General features: G+C 41.2%; 1 pseudogene; it reads right to left on the bottom strand.

The window, feature by feature from the left end:
• Positions 1-3,823: 3,823 nt before the first annotated feature.
• LOC147425265 (2,3-bisphosphoglycerate-independent phosphoglycerate mutase-like) overlaps positions 3,824-16,294 on the bottom strand; it is a 52,116-nt pseudogene continuing 39,645 nt past the window's right edge.

The raw sequence follows: 16,294 nt of genomic DNA, 5'->3' as shown, positions 1-16,294 counted from the left end.
ATTAGTTGATTCCGCTTGCCCATTCGCCTGAGGATAATATGGAGAAGATTTCTTGTGCAATACAAAATAAAACAGTATCATTCTCTCCATCACTTTATTCAAAAAATGACTTCCCCGATCACTAACCAGCTCAATAGGGCAGCCATATCTGGAAAAAATATCCTTATATAAACACCCAACCACACCGAAAATGCAGTATTATCCCTCAAAGGCCATGCCTCCACCCATTTGGTAGCGTAATCCGTGGCGGTCAAAATATATATATTACCCGTGTGAGCTGCAACTGGTTTAAAAGGTCCAACAAAATCCAATCCCCACTTTTGAAAAGGCTCCAAGGGCAAGACCGGTTGAAAAGGCATTCTGGACCTTTTAGTAGGTTGCCCCAACCGCTGACACACATCACATTGTTGCACATAACTTCTCGCATCCTGAAACAATGTAGGCCACCATAATCCAGATTGGAGAACCTTTTGAGCCGTGATCAATGCTGTAAAGTGGCCTCCCGCAATACCGGTATGGACTTCCTCCAAAACCGCTTCCTGTTCTTGTGGTAGCACACATGTGAGTAATACATCCACCACCGTACGATAATAGAGATTCCCCATAATAATCTCAAAATTCCTACTTCTGATAGCCATATGTTTCCTCTGATGACTGGACAAGAATGAAGCCATTTCACCACTGTCGAGAAAATGAAACATCTCCTCATACCATGTCCATGGAATGCTAGGGATGACCCTTGCTTGTTGCGGAACTTCCATATCCCCTGCAACCACACCTGTTAGAAATAGAGACGCATCCGAAAATTCATCAGCTACATCCGTCGGCGGCTCACTGGAATCTAACCTGGATAGGTAGTCAGCCACCGCATGCTGAGTTCCTAGACGATGTATGACCTCAAAGTCAAATTCCTGCAACAAAAGCACCCATCTGGCCAATATTCCCGTCAAATTCTGTTGACGCACCAGGTATAAAAGAGCCGAATGATCCACATGGAAGAAAAACCGTCGGCCCAACAGATAATGTCGGAACTTCTTCACTGAATAAATCATCCTTTAACATTCCCTTTCTGTTACTGAATAATTCCTTTCTGCGGATGATAATCGTATGTTGGCATAATAGACAGGCCGGAACCATCCTTGACTTTGTTCCTGCATCAACACACTGCCAATATCCCGGTCCGAAGCATCCACAAACACATGAAAATCCTGACCCCAATTCGGAGGAAGAATAATCAGAGCTTTGGACAGCTAAAGTTTTAATCTTCGAAAAGCCAAATCACATTCCTGCGTCCATTCAAAATCTATAGCATGGGCTGCCTGAGTAATCAGGATTGCCAAATGCGCAACAAACCTCAAATGCCTCCCATGCCAACGAGCTTGGCCCAGAAAAACCTGACAATGCTTCTGGTTCACCAGTGGAGGTGCTTCCATAATTGCGGCTATTTTATCCGGATCCACGGAAATGCCATCCTCGGAAATTATATGCCCCAATAGCTGGCCACTGCGAACAGCAAATGCACACTTTAAAGGATTCAAACTGAATTTCACCTCTCTGCATTTCATAAAGCATAATCGTAATTGCTTCTAGTGCTCTAATTGTGCTCCAAGAACACTGAGATCATCCAGAAAAATTCTCATAAAATCCGTCAAATAAGGACCAAAAATTTGAAACATATCCCATTGAAAAGTTGAAGGCGCATTCCGCAATCCGAACCACATCACTGTGCATGCAAACACACCCCATGCAGTAATAAAAGCTGTTTTTGGCTGATCTTGCAATGCCATTCTTATTTGGTTATATCCACTAAACCCATCCACAAAAGTATACATCTCATGTCCTGCTACATCATACAAAATAGAATCCAGAAATGGAAGAGGAAAAGGATCTGGAACAGTAGCCGCATTCAGTTTTCTGTAATCCACACAAATTTGGATTTGCTTGTTTTTCTTTGGTACCACCACAATGGGAGAAATCCACTCCGGATTATCAATAGGGGTAATAAAACCCACCTCCAAAAGACGATCAATTTCCATCTTAACTTGCTTTGCCACATTCGGATTCATCCTATATGAGTGCTGCTTCACTTGCACCGAATCCGGTTTCAGATTTATCGTATGCTGATAAAACTTAGGGTCCAATCCCTGCATATCCGCATATTCCCATGCAGAAACATCCTTAAATTATGTCAGCAACTTAATCAAATGGCCTCTAAAAATTTCCTCAAGCTTCTTATTAATATATATGGGCTGCGACTCCGCTTGCTCCCCAAGAAAGACCTTCTCCAATTCATCTTCTTTAACCCTTGTAATTTTCCCCATCTCTGCTTCAAACGCACGTTCTTGCTGATTAACGTCCTCGATTCAGGACTTGGCAACGCTTGTTGTTGCTCCCCTATCCCTGCTCGAGTTCCTAAAACCCCTACCGAGTTCCCCTTCGGAATCAGAGAAATATCTGTCGGATATAAAGAAACCAAATCTGGGTTAGCTTTTAGAAATTGCTCCTCTTCTAATTCTTCCACCATATTTATGGTCTCTGCTATCACAAGCCATGCTGCCTGAACTGGTTGTCTGCATGTTCCCAACATCACCCGCACTTTCCTTCGACCCTTTTTTACTGTAAGCATATTTGCTTCCCAATTAGGCTTTACCCTGGCTTGTCTTAACCAGGGTCTCCCCAAGATAATGTGATAATCCTGACTATGATCCTCAATATTCAAGACTACTGAGGAAACAACAAAAGATAAGCCAGCCACATCTAGGACAATGCCCCGAAGTAACCCCACTGGTTGCACTCTTCTTTGATTTGCCATGCGAACTACAAAGGGTGCAGGCTCCTAATCACTGAGTCCAAAACTCTCACAAGCTACTTGAGTAATAATGTTTACTCCCACTCCTCCATCCAATAGTACCTTGTCAATGTATGTTCCATGATATCTAACTGAAAGCTCCGGAATGCGGGTATCCGTGATCCTATTTTCCGGCAACGGGGCTAAATCATCCTCCTCGCCTTCAGCTTTCGTGATGGCTACTTCTCTCAGCTCTTTGGAATTTTGTCTTAGCAAGGCATTATGAAAATTCGGGACCAATTTCAGTAATGAACCCAAAGGTACTTCTATTGGTGACTTGAGGATCTCTTTCCAAATTGAATTCCAATCCTTTTCTTCTCTAGTATCATCCTTGTTTCCAGCTTTTCCTTCCTTTGTTTCCAAACCCACGGTTGATGGCCCTGATGATTTCAATGGTGGTGCGGACTGTGGCAACCAGGTCACAGTCTTTTTCCGCACTTGTTCTTGAGCCGTCCAATCCGAAATCTTTACATCGGGTGTTGGGACCACATTTTTACTAGATCGCGTGATTAATGAAACCACCAGATCGGACTCCTCCAATCCTTCAATCTGAACCATAGCCACACTAGGATGTTTCCCTGCAGCGCATTCCTGCTTCTTCCGATCATATTCCATAGCTTCGGTACACTCAGATCTCCAGTGCCCATCCCCCAAACAAAAAAGGCATGTCTTGGATCGAATAGGATCTCGGCCACCTCTTCCGCGACCTTGTCCTCCCCCTTGACCCCGTCCTCCTGCTTGACCTTGCAAAGGCGTCTCTTATGTATGAGCATGAGCCATCACCACAGAAGGCTCTTGTCCATGCCCTGTCTGTGGTGGTTGCCATGTAGAAGAGTCTCGACTCCAACGACCCCGACCATTGAAATATCATTCCATTGTATTATGAGTGTTGGCTGTACAAATCGCACACCACTTCTGGTTCATTGCGCACTCTTGAGCAGCATGGCCCGGATTCCAACACTGGGTACACCACAGTTACTTCAGACTTTTAACCACCGCAGTAGATTTTGACGATCCGGATGAAACACCTTTCCCGTGACGCTGGGATTTTTTCTGAGGTGTCTCCTCCAACTCTTTCCCCGAATTTTTGCTTCCTGAGTTTGAGGAATCTGATGCTGCGGACTCCGACTCTGAACTATCACTGCCGCTGTCTTGCGACTTACGATGAGATTTCTTCCTCTCTTTTTTCTTTGATTTGTTTGGGGATTTCGTATCCTCCAAAGCTTCTCCTGCTACTACAGCCCTAGCAATTACATTATCCAGTGGAGTAGTTACCTTATCCACTATTGCCATAGCAGTTCTGAGATCCTTGTTGAGTCCCCGCAAAAAATAATCATTCAACACCTCTGCTGCCGACCTTTGTGCCTGAGGTACCCTCTACAAAAGCATCTGAAATTTTGCAGCATAATCCTCCACTGGAAACGACTTCTGCCGTAGCGTTCGAAGCTTTTCCAAATGTTGAGGGACCGTCTTTTCCATTCTAAACCTTTGTAAGAACGCTCTTGATCCTTCATCATACGTCTGAAAATGATCATCAGGGTACTCTGACAACCATTTAGCAGCTTTCCCTGAGAGTGTAGATTCAAACACTGATTGTTGATGGAGAGGGATCACCACCCCAGGATGATTCAATCCATAAGCTTTATTAAATTGGCACAAATGTGCATCAGGTTCTTCTTTGGAAAGACCTCGAAACCGGCTATACTTAATCTGAGGATGTGCCATCATCCCTTGCCCAACTGTACCCCGGAAAAAGCTGTCGAACACTAGGAGGTGGGGACAGTGGCAGAGACACCCCCAGACTACTTACCAGAGACGGTGGTGGAGCAACATGTGTGGGTGAGGGTGAACGTACGGGAGGAGGACATTACTGACTGTGTGGAGTATGCTGCGCCCGCCGAAACCGCCTACCACGCACCGAACTTGGTGATGGAGATACATATTCCTCAGCCTACGGTGTAGAAAGAACAAATTTATCCGAACCACCTCTCCTCCGACGTCTCCCTACAATTGGACCAAAGGGTCAAGAGGACCTTGCGACCTAGTGTGCATGCATATTCATTGCAGGTCGCCCATCGTGCATCGTGGTTGCCAAATGTAATGGCTATTGCCCGCACAGGAGCAATAGGAATTACGGGAATGAATACCGTGAAACTGCCTTACATTGTGTGAACATCAAACACATAGAAATAGAATAGAAGACAATACACAGGAACAGAACACCTTCTTCTTCATTCATAGGTAATCCGGACACACAGAGTTACAAGAGAAGATGTATGGATTACATAAGGTAAGGTACATCAAAGACAGGTATGCCCCCACATATACAACCACTGCTCCAACGCAGATCGGGAACGGTGCAAAACCTCCTCCAGTCCCATGATATCTTGTGAAGAACTGCTGCCACGGCCGCTGCATGACTCTTGATTGCAATGTCCAGACCTCTGCAAGACTGCACTGTGCAACTTATGCCGTAACAATCACTTTGAGTTGGTGGATTCTCTTCGATAAAACCACTCTATTGAAGAAGAAGCCAGTTTGGTCTTTAATACCAATGTAATGAAGATTGAATGATTCAATGACATTGTCACTTGTAAATAATCAAAATAAGAACCTAGTTTGGTTGCTAATATCAATGTAACAAAAATTGAATAACTGACAATTATCATCACTTGTAGATAATCAAAATAAGATATCCATAATACATGGACCTAAACATAATCAATTGGCAAAAGAAGACCATTGCATGCATAAAAGACCACTCAAAGACAGTTCATGATAGAGATAGACAATACATAGTATTGAGGGTCATAATGGCTGATGTCCCCTCTCTTGGTGGGCTTTTTGTACTACTATATAAGCTTACAATGAAGAAAAATATAATAATGATACATTATCTTGCCAATAAGTTGGTCTTTCATTATATTCTTTGATCAAGCCAACAATTTTGACCTTCTTTGATTAGAAACATAGACTCACAAAGTAATCTCATATCATCTTCTTTCTTCTTTGACATCTCTTCTTCCTCCTGTAGAAGCATCACAAAAGTACACAAAACTCATAGAAACATCTGCATGCTTATCTTTAACACTAGTTTGGTACCAAAATAGGACACTTCAGTGTCCTTTTTTTACAAATTTAAATTAAATCCTACTTGTATCAAATCATGTATTCAAGAAAACCCTTTTGGTATGCTTAAATATGTCAGCTAGAAAGTCTTTTAAAAATACAACCTTGCATTTTAGAAGTTATCATGATTAAGAACTATACTCATCAAGTGGACCCCCTTAAGATTGCTATTGATGCTTTGAATAAATTGACTTTATAAGCTCAAGAACAAATGAAGAGACCTTGTAGAAAATTGTAAGTGAGTTTTCCACAATTGTGCTATAAATAATTGCAATTTTCATGTGAAAAAAATCTTACTTGAGAGTATATAAAATAATGTAAAGTTCTACGTGTTTGATATGGCCATTTCAATCATATTGTTGTATACAAAGAAAAATATGTTTTTGATGTATTTGTGCATTTTATAAAGTGATACATTGCTTACCTCTCCATTGAGGACTCAAGGAGGCGAGTATTAAGTGCTTTGGTAAACAAACATTAATGGATCATTTGAAATATTCAAAAGTACACATGAGAAAGTTTGATAATTTAATTCCTAAAACACAAGCATTCAAAACCTCAAATAACTTCAAATTCTCCATGTAGATCAACTAAATTTATAAAAGTACATAGTACGAACACAATTTGGACACCTTAAACCTTGATCTCAATGTTATTGTGGAAGATTCAAGATTTTTAAGAGATTTTGCAGAAGAAAAAAATCAAGATAGGTTTCAAGAAATAAGATTTAACTAAGTTTGGGAGCCAAAAAAATACTTATTTTCTTGGTTTCAATGTAGAAATTCATTTTTAGTTGTCAAACTCTACTATAAGAGCCCCAATCCATGAGAGGACATTTGGAAGGCCAAAATTATTCTCTTAGTCAGGAAATACTCAAGTATGTAATTATGTCTATAACTTGCAAGTGACTTGGAAACTAGTCCTTGAAGGAAATTCCATTGTTTTGTAACACTAAGTACTAATACTTGGATTTTACAAACATAAAAAAGGTCATCTCTACAAAACCGTATAAGCATTTTATGGTTTTTTTGACAAAATAGCTTGAATTTTTTCTAAAATTTATGACTTAAAACTTACCATAATTTTGTCCATAGGACTTGTATATTGATGTGGCAAAAATTACCCAGTGTTTTCTTTCCCTCATAACCCACCTATGGTAGAAGCAATGTGTAAAAAAACTTGTTTCTAGCTTGACAAATAAATTGCCAAAACTTGGTAGGAAAACAGGACACCTTAGTGTCTCAAGTTTCTCCAAAATCTTCCACATGTACATGCCTTTGCTTGGACAAAAACATTGATTCTTTACTTCCCATCATCTTCTCTTCTTTTGAATCAATGCCTTGTATGTATGCAAATGACTTTGATAGTTGTCTTCGTCCATAGTTGCATCAAAATTTATCAAGGAATTTTGAGCGTCTTGACATTCTTTATCAAACCACCTTTTCCGTTATCTATTTTTGTTGATACCATGGACATGCTTTATGGAAAAGCATTCTTTGAAACTAGAACAAATAAATTTCTTGAAAGCTTTCCATGTAGTTTTTCCAATGGTGCATCATGTTGAAGCTTTGTCATCCATAACTTCTGATCAACCATTTCAATATACATTGATGCCCGTTTGAAATCCATAAAAAGTGATAACTTCTCTTCCCTTTGGCTGAGATTATCATACTAAGTTGCTTCTTCACATGCAAGTTCAATATATAAGGATCAATGGTCTGATTTTAGGATCCATTGGCCATGCATATAACTATTTATGTAATATATGATGGCTTTGGAGACTAGCATATAGTCAATCACACTATTCCCATTATGTTTTCTACATGTAAATCCATTAGTTCCACTCCACAAAGATACAACATTGGAAATGAGCATACCCGCGCTAATACACATATGTAAAAGTAACTTTCCATAGTGATCCGGCTCTTTCTCATCCATTGCAGTACGATCATACAAGCGAACTTCCTCCACTCCCTTGAAATGTATGGCATATCAAATTATTGAGTATCATGTTGCAATGTTTTTGTGAGAGGAGTCATATCTCCAAATACAATAATATCACCTTTGCCTTTGAAATAAGCAATGTCCTCTTCTAAATCAAAAAATGGATGATGTCTATCCATGCAAGCATAAAAGGGGTAATCATGATGAGGAATGTAGCAACCGGCTACAAAAATGGATGCTCTTTTTGGTGTCATAATTTTCAGCCATACATAGAGTTTGTGCTTGTCATCTCTCACAATTGATACAAAATCCTCCAATCCTTTCTTAACCATACATGCTACCCCTCCTTGCCCTCTTTGTTACTTGAGATTATTTGACCACATCAATGAATGTAAATTGTAATCATGCAAGTCTTTAATCCTTTGTGTATCATTCTCCCAAGTTTCAATAATAAGTACAACATTGTCTTTGCTTGTTAGTTCATCAATGCCAACCCCCACATTTGATGGTTATTTATCGCAATTCCAAAAGCATATTTTCAATTGTAACTCGACCTCATAGATCACGCATTTCTATTTGCTACTGGGAATTGCCTCCTCCTTGGGCACATTTTCTTCATGAGAGATCTCCTTGTTTTTTAAAATTTCTCTCCTCATATACCTTGCAAGGCATATTTTGTTGCTTGATAGTGCGACCTTCACATACAAAACATTTTTTATTCCTTAAATAGATCCAACTATTATCAATGATAATCTTTTGTTTGTTCTCATCCGGCATGGTGCATACAATTGGCCGTTCTCATGAGCGAGTAGGTCCTTGCTTACCAACTCTATCTGCTCCATAACCCATAACTCCTAGCATGCCAAAGTGGGTTTGAATACATCTTTGATAACAATGACAAGAGCAGGGGGTGTCTCTAACTTCTCTTTGTGAAGTCCACGAATAATCATGTTCTTGGAACGTCACTCCCGTTCCATAAACTCCTCTATATCCACACTCTCAACATTCTTTGTTTGAGCCATAGCTTGCATGAGGGACGGATTAGAAGCCACATTATTACCACATATATCAACCCAAAACTTGTTTGTGTATACAATTTTCATGTTGCATACATTATGGCTCACGGTGTCAAATTTTTCTTCTTTCAATATATGGTCATGCTCTACTTTGCTCATGCGTTCCTTCAAAGCATTCAAGTCCACAAGAGAGCGTTTATATTCCGACTTCCATTTCAACTTGCAACAAACTTACTTGTACCTCAAATGTCCTCTTGAGATTTGGATTCTCAACCACAAGAACCCTTAAGTTCCATTCTCCACTGCAAGTGCTCGTAAGTCTTTCCTTGTTTGTAGATGGTCTCTTGCAACGATACCAAGTATGTCATGATCATGATTTTTGATGTTGTTGATTGTGTGGTTGTGTTGCTATCTACACACTTAGGAGAGTTTGGATCATTTTCAACAATGTTTGTGGACCTTGTTCAAGAAGAAGAACCCTTGCAAGTGCCGAAAGACATTATATTTAAAATAAGAGATGAGAGTCAACTTCTTCAAACCTGTTCACTAAGAAATATTGTTGCAACAAGGCCTTCCATATCTCTGAATTTATTATTTTTACATCAATGTGTTGAGGGCATTATGCTTCTTGATTGAGCCTATAGATCACCCAAATTGAAGTTTGGTTGAAGAAGTTATGATCCAAAGGATGAGCTGTTGTCTACTAGGTCAAAACCGGTTGCACTAGAGAGAGAGCGAGAGAGAGGGAGGATATAAAGCTAGAGAGAGAGAAGGAAATATCTATCTATCTATACTTCTATACTATATATAAAGCGGGGAAGAATTTTGGCTCCTCCCCCTAGCCACGTGTCACAAGAATGTTGATTTGACGAGTGCTTTTTGCAACCTAGTGACACAAAGTGAGTGAGAGAGAGAGAGAGAGAGAGAGAGAGAGAGAGAGAGAGAGAGAGAGAGAGAGATTAGATAGATTGTATTATCATCCGTGGAGGTCAAATATGACCCATGGAACCGGGTGCAAAACAGTACAGTGGCATGCTTGAATGTAAAGACATAAGATACATATTAGTTAAGGACTGAGGGTCCATCAGGAAGGTAAAAAGAAAGGGGAAAAAAAAACCTAAGGGCGGGTAGTTGAGGGGAGAGCCCCTTTGGAAGTCCAGAACTCCTAAATGATAGTTTTACCACCTCGGTAGACTGCCCATTTACCTTGTTTGCGAGGTTTATACATCTTCTTGAGCTCGTCCTTCTTACTTTTCAGTTGATTTCAACTCCTCTGTAATCCAAAGCTTTGTTCCTTTGAGGACACGGGATTGGTGTAGAAACTTCAACCGCTTGTCTTTGTCCTTGAAAGTAAGGACAAAATGCTCGAGACGCACATATCAATCATTCGTCATTGATCCAAGCGACGACCTTTGACTTGATGTTGGTTGGTTGATGAATGACGTTGAGCTTAGAAATTGATTCTTCAAGGGTGTCCTCAACGGTGCACCACATCAAGGGAAGCCCACCGATGTGGACCTTGAGGGCATTCTCTTCTTGAAGTCTTCGTTTGTAGAGCTCCTTTGTTATAGAAGTCTTCACTTGGGTGATGGTTTCTGAGTGAGCTTGGCTAACCTTTGCCTCCACCTCCTTTACCTTGTCGATGGCGAGGTCAACCATGGAATTGAAGCATTCTTCTAACTTGTTGAGGCGGTTTTTGAGCTCAAAATACTCTCCTGTGACTCGGTCAAGTGTTGCTTGAAGCTGGCTAATGCGATCAAGTTTGCTAGGGGCTGCTATCACCACTGCAAAACTCGGTCGTGTTCTCGTAGGTATCTTTGGGGTATTCATCCCAATGCTTAAGATGGTATACAAATCCAAGAAAAGCTTAAGGGAAACCTTATCAGAATCTCAAGCAGTCCGTGAAGGGAGCAACAAAGAAAAATTGCAAAACTTGCACAGGCCTGCGTCGAGTAGCTCGTGCCAAGAAGAGTTGAGCCTACTAGGCCAGATGTGGAGCAACAGAAGCCCCAAAACGCGGGCCTGTACTACTGTGGAGAGGCTGTGGAGCGGCTCCTGGAGGTCACGACCTACCGATACTGTTGCTGAGAAACTGTGGTGTGACAGACACGGGGTGCACTTTGCCTAGGGCAGGGCAGTGGAGCCCGATGCCCTCCCACAGGGCCACCCTTCGCCCAGGGGAGGACAACCTCAGAGCGACTTCTCGTAAACCCTAGATAGGGAGTGGGGCGAGAGAGAGAGAGAGAGAGAGAGAGAGAGAGAGAGAGAGAGAGAGAGAGAGAGAGAGAGAGAGAGAGAGAGAGAGAGAGAGAGAGAGAGAGAGAGAGAGAGAGAGAGAGAGAGAGAGAGAGAGAGAGAGAGAGAGAGAGAGAGAGAGAGAGAGAGAGAGAGACAAGAAGCCCGACAAGACTCCGTAGCTTTGAATCTGACCACAAGGAGCAAAAGCACGGTGTAGGAGGACCATCACCCTAGAAGATGACCGGTTGTATGTTTGTGCTTCTTGCACCCTACAGATCGTGGCTTGTCTTCTACGGTTTATGCTATATACCACGTGTTGTTCCCGCTTTGTTTCTCCTATTTTCTGGATGTTTTCACATCAGGTGCAACATTTACCATGGCTGACAACAACACAGATGTGTTCAAGATGTTTGCTACTAAGGACAGGTTGGATGGGGAAAATTACCGTATGTGGGCTTATATGATGCAACATGTTCTTGTGTCAAAGGGCGTCTAGAATATTGTGCAAGGCATTGATGTACGTCCTGGTTCTGAGGATGCAGGTGATGTTGAGGATGTTACAGGTCTTGTCCAAGGATTGGTGCTATTAGAGTTGTTTTGCCTACGACATAACAATCTCGTTGGGATGTAAAGGATGCACAGGCTCATGCACTGATTGTGTTGTCTGTGAAGCGCACCATTTTTTCTCACATTCGTTCAACAAAATCTGCAAAACGGGCTTCAGATATTTTGGCTGGTCTTTATGCAAGTCGCAATGAGGCTAAAATTGCTTTGTTGTGTAAAGAATTGGAATCAAAGATTATGCATGAGGAAGATGATATGGACACTTTCCTTGCTGGTGTCAAGGATATCAATGAGCAACTTATTTTTGTAGGTGAAGTCATTTTAGACAGTTCCCTTGTGCAGACTTTTGCTAGTACTTGGAGACTTATGACCCAAGGAAATCCTGAAGTTGTCAAGGTTAATGCATTATGCACATTACTGTTGCAAGAGTCACTTTCTAGAAAAAAAAAGACCAGGCAACATGCAATTGAACAGGCTTTTATTGCTTCTCAAAGAAAGGGTGGTAATAGCAATGCAGCCACTTCTTATGGTTCTGCTGCTCCGAGTGGCAAAACTTCTGTTCCTAATGCTTTTGCTGGCAGCAATTCGTCTCGAAATTCTGGTGATAAGGGAAAAAAGAAGATGCTTTCCCATTATTGTAAATCTAATGATCACTTGATCAAGCAGTTTCCTAAGTTGAAGGTCAAAGAGGCTAAGAAGAAAGAGGGTGGTTCCAATGCAAATGCTAGTTCCACTACAAATGCAACCATTGTTAAGTCTTCTGTGAAAGGAGACTATGTTGCTGATGTTGATGCAAAATGGGCTTTTAGTGCAGAGTGCACTTACAATCCTGTTGTCCATGATGCATGCATGTCAGTTGTTGCAGATTCTCATGTGTGGTATTTTGACAGTGGTGCTACAAAGCACATTGCTACATCTAGGCTTTTGTGTCGTGGGCCGTATAAGCTCACTTTGTATGACAAGTGTGGAATTTTTTTTGCAAATGCAGTTGAAGATTCAAGGGCTATTTCAGATGCAAAACTTTGGCATGCACATTTTGGTCATCTGAATTTTGCCAGTTTACTGCGTTTATAGAAATCTGATATGGTTGCTTCTTTGCCGTCTCTTGAAGCACATGTCAAACATGTTTGTGAAGGCTGTATTCTGGGTAAAATACAACGTTCTAAGTTTCCAAAGGAGGGTTCAGCTAGGGCCACATGCAGGTTGCAGCTTGTGCATAGTGATGTTTGTGGGCCCATGCAAACTCCATCCTTGGGCAATTACCTATACTTTGTGACTTTCATTGATGATTACTCCAGGCATGCATGGGTATTTTTGCTTAAAGCAAAGTCCAAAGTTTTTATGTGCTTCAAACAATTTCTGGCTATGACTGAAAATGTCTCCAAATGTAGTATGGGAACCCTCCGTTTCGATCGAGGGGGGGGGTATATGTCTCATGAATTTAATGCAGTTTTGGCTAGTTGTGGGATAAAACACCAATGTACAGTGCCTTACACACCTCAACAAAATGGTGTTGCTGAGAGGAAAAACAAGTCACTTACGGAAATGGCATGATGTATGGTCAAAAGTCAAGTTTTGCCACATTCTTTTTGGCTTGACGCCATCATGTGTGCCACGTTGTTTACCAAACTTTTGTTGGATGCCTCATTTATGTATGTAGCACAAGGCTAGATATTCAGTTTGCAGTCTCACGGGTCAACAGATTTATGCATAGCCCAGGGTCTAAGCATTGGCAGGCTGTCAAGAGGATTTTCCGCTACCTTAGTGGCACTTTACATCTTGGCTTGTTTTATCCCAAGGGGGGATCATTGCCGCCAGACTTACAAGCTTTTTGGACTTAGATTGGGCTGGTTGTTTTGACAGAGAGTGTCTACAAGTGGTTTTTGTTTCATGCTTGGCAGTTCATGTATATCATGGTTGATCAAGAAGCAACCTACTGTGGCCACTTCTAGTTGTGAGGCTGAGTGCAAGGCAGTCTTCACAGCTACGATTGAGTGTGTATGGATCAGACGCCTTATGGTTGATTTGGGTGTTGGACAGGACACTATCAACACTATCTACACTGACACTCATAGCGTATTGGTACTTGCGAGGAACCCAGTTTTTCATGTTCGCACAAAGCACATTGAGGTGCATTACCACTATGTCAGGGAGAGGCTCTCAGCATGAGAGATCAGCTTGTCTTATGTGCCAACACAGGACAACCTTGCAGATCTTTTCACAAAGGCATTGTCTCGTGAGAAGCTTGAAGCTTTGGGCTTACTCTCCTTTGTGGACTGATCATGTCCTCAGGGCATGGCAATTCCCTTTACTCATGTGCTATCTCTCGTTCACCGCATCCCTCCAAGGGGGATTTGTTACCATATACATGTGGTAGTGATGTGTGTGAACACACTATCTCTCGTTCACCGCATCCCTCCAAGGGGGATTTGTTACCATATACATGTGGTAGTGATGTGTGTGAACACACTAGGACCGCCGGGGCATTTTTCCCCTCGTGCATTGTATATACGCCCATCACTCTAGGGCTATCTATCTTTCCATTGCACATTAAATAACACACTCTCTATTGTGTGCCTTGAGCTTCCTTCGTCTTCTCCAAGTTGTGTGCGTTTCCTTGCAACCCTAATTCCAACACTTTTTGGGATCCAAATTCAAAATTGGGTGAGAGTTGGCTTGTACAGGGGATAGAGAACGTGCAGAACCAAGTTCATGAAAAAAATGCTGCCAAACTGGATCGTGATCCATGTACTTTTTGACATCTGGGACTGATATCTGACAAGCACATCCCTGATAACTAGTGGAACAACTTTGCCAAAAGGGACCATAGCAAAAAACTGTAAAGTGTTGATCAAAACACCAAAATTTTTCCAGATAGCCAAAAACCGCAGGACACATATAAAAAATCAGTTTTGATTGGGCAAAAGTGATCGAGATTCAAAACGATTTGGGGAAGAGTGCCATCATAACATGAACTATGATATGACCAAGTTTCATATCAAAATGAGGTCAAACATGGATCGCGATCCGTGTACCTCATGAAAAAAATTTGAAATTTTTTTTGGCTGATATTTGAGCAGTAGGTAGCTCCCAGGGGATTCACTAGTAATACTAGGAATAAATCACCTGCGTGCACCAAAATTGTCATTTTACCCCCTATATACGGGACCCTCCTTTGTAAAATCCACCTTTTTGGACTTATAAACCCTCCCTATTGTACACTCACATGACATCATACGATAATCCTTAGTGAAGGCCCCAGGAGGTAGCTGAGACATAGACAAACAATTTTCCCAAAAGGCACAATGTCAAAAAAGTAAAAAAAAGTTGGTCAAATTAGCCAAATACAGAAACTAGTCAAAAGCTGCAAGAAAGACAAAAAAAACTTGCTTTTTAATGACAAAAACTAGTTCGAATCCAAAACTTTTGATACCATAGCATCTAGTAAACATGCTGATCCTAATGGTACCGAGAAAAGTCAATTTGGCTTCAAAACATGGATCGTGATCCATGTACCTTTTTGAAATTTTACACAAGAACTAGACCAATAGCTAGCTGGTACCATTTGGAACAACTTTCCCAAAAGAACCATATGAAAAAAAGTTATAAAAAGTGGTCAAAAGAGCCAAAAACTGGACATTCTCAAAACTATCACAGCAGACTATAGAAGTCAGTTTTGGTTGGGCAAAACTGCTCCAAATCCAAAAGTTCTTTGTAGAGCAAGCTACCAAGATCATAAGCTTTCAGGACACCAAAGATCAAGTCCAAAGGTGGTGGAACATGGATTGCGATCCATGTACCCCTGAGAAATTTTTGGACAGAAACTTCTCCAACCTATAACAAAGACCATTGTGAACAAAAGTCCCCAAAGAAATTTGGTCAAAAAAGTTCAAAAAGTGAGTGAAAAGAGCCAAAAAAAGTGCAAAGAGAAAAACCCTAAAACAGACCCAAGGATTGACTTTTGCCTGACCTAAACAAGTTCAAATCATACAAAAGCCATATAGCAGGGATCAATGGACCAAGGGGAAACTGTGTGCCAAGTTTTAGTACATTTTGACACATAGGTACATGGATCGCCATCCATGTTCCTTTGTCACAGACTGATAGCATACTTGCCCCGTAGCTAGAGGACATCACAAGAATCTAGTGGTCTTTTCAAAAAAGTGGATTTGGATATCAAAAACCAGAACACAAGCCCAGAACTGTCAAGTACTCTGAGCAAGTGCCAGAATTGACATAACTTCGATCCAGAGGTCCATTTTCAAAAAACTTGATACCATAGGACCTACTAATCATGTTGAATCTGATGGTACCAAGAGAAGTCAATTTGGGCTCCAAACATGGATCAGGTCCATGTACCCATAGTGACATCTTGACCTAAAAGTTTCCAGATTAGTAGTGCATACACAAGGAAACATATCCCACATCCGATTCTGAAAAAAAAAACAAATTTGGGTTAAAAGGGAGCAAACACATTGAAAACCACAATGCAAACCTAGTATTGGGCATTTGACTTGTCAAAACAAGTCCAAATCCAAAAAGATCTGAGATTTAG

Source organism: Adiantum capillus-veneris, chromosome 25 (genome assembly GCF_014529385.1).
Source record: "Adiantum capillus-veneris isolate H3 chromosome 25, ASM1452938v2, whole genome shotgun sequence".
Taxonomy (NCBI): Eukaryota; Viridiplantae; Streptophyta; class Polypodiopsida; order Polypodiales; family Pteridaceae; genus Adiantum; species Adiantum capillus-veneris.
This window is presented reverse-complemented; position numbering and strand designations above follow the sequence as displayed.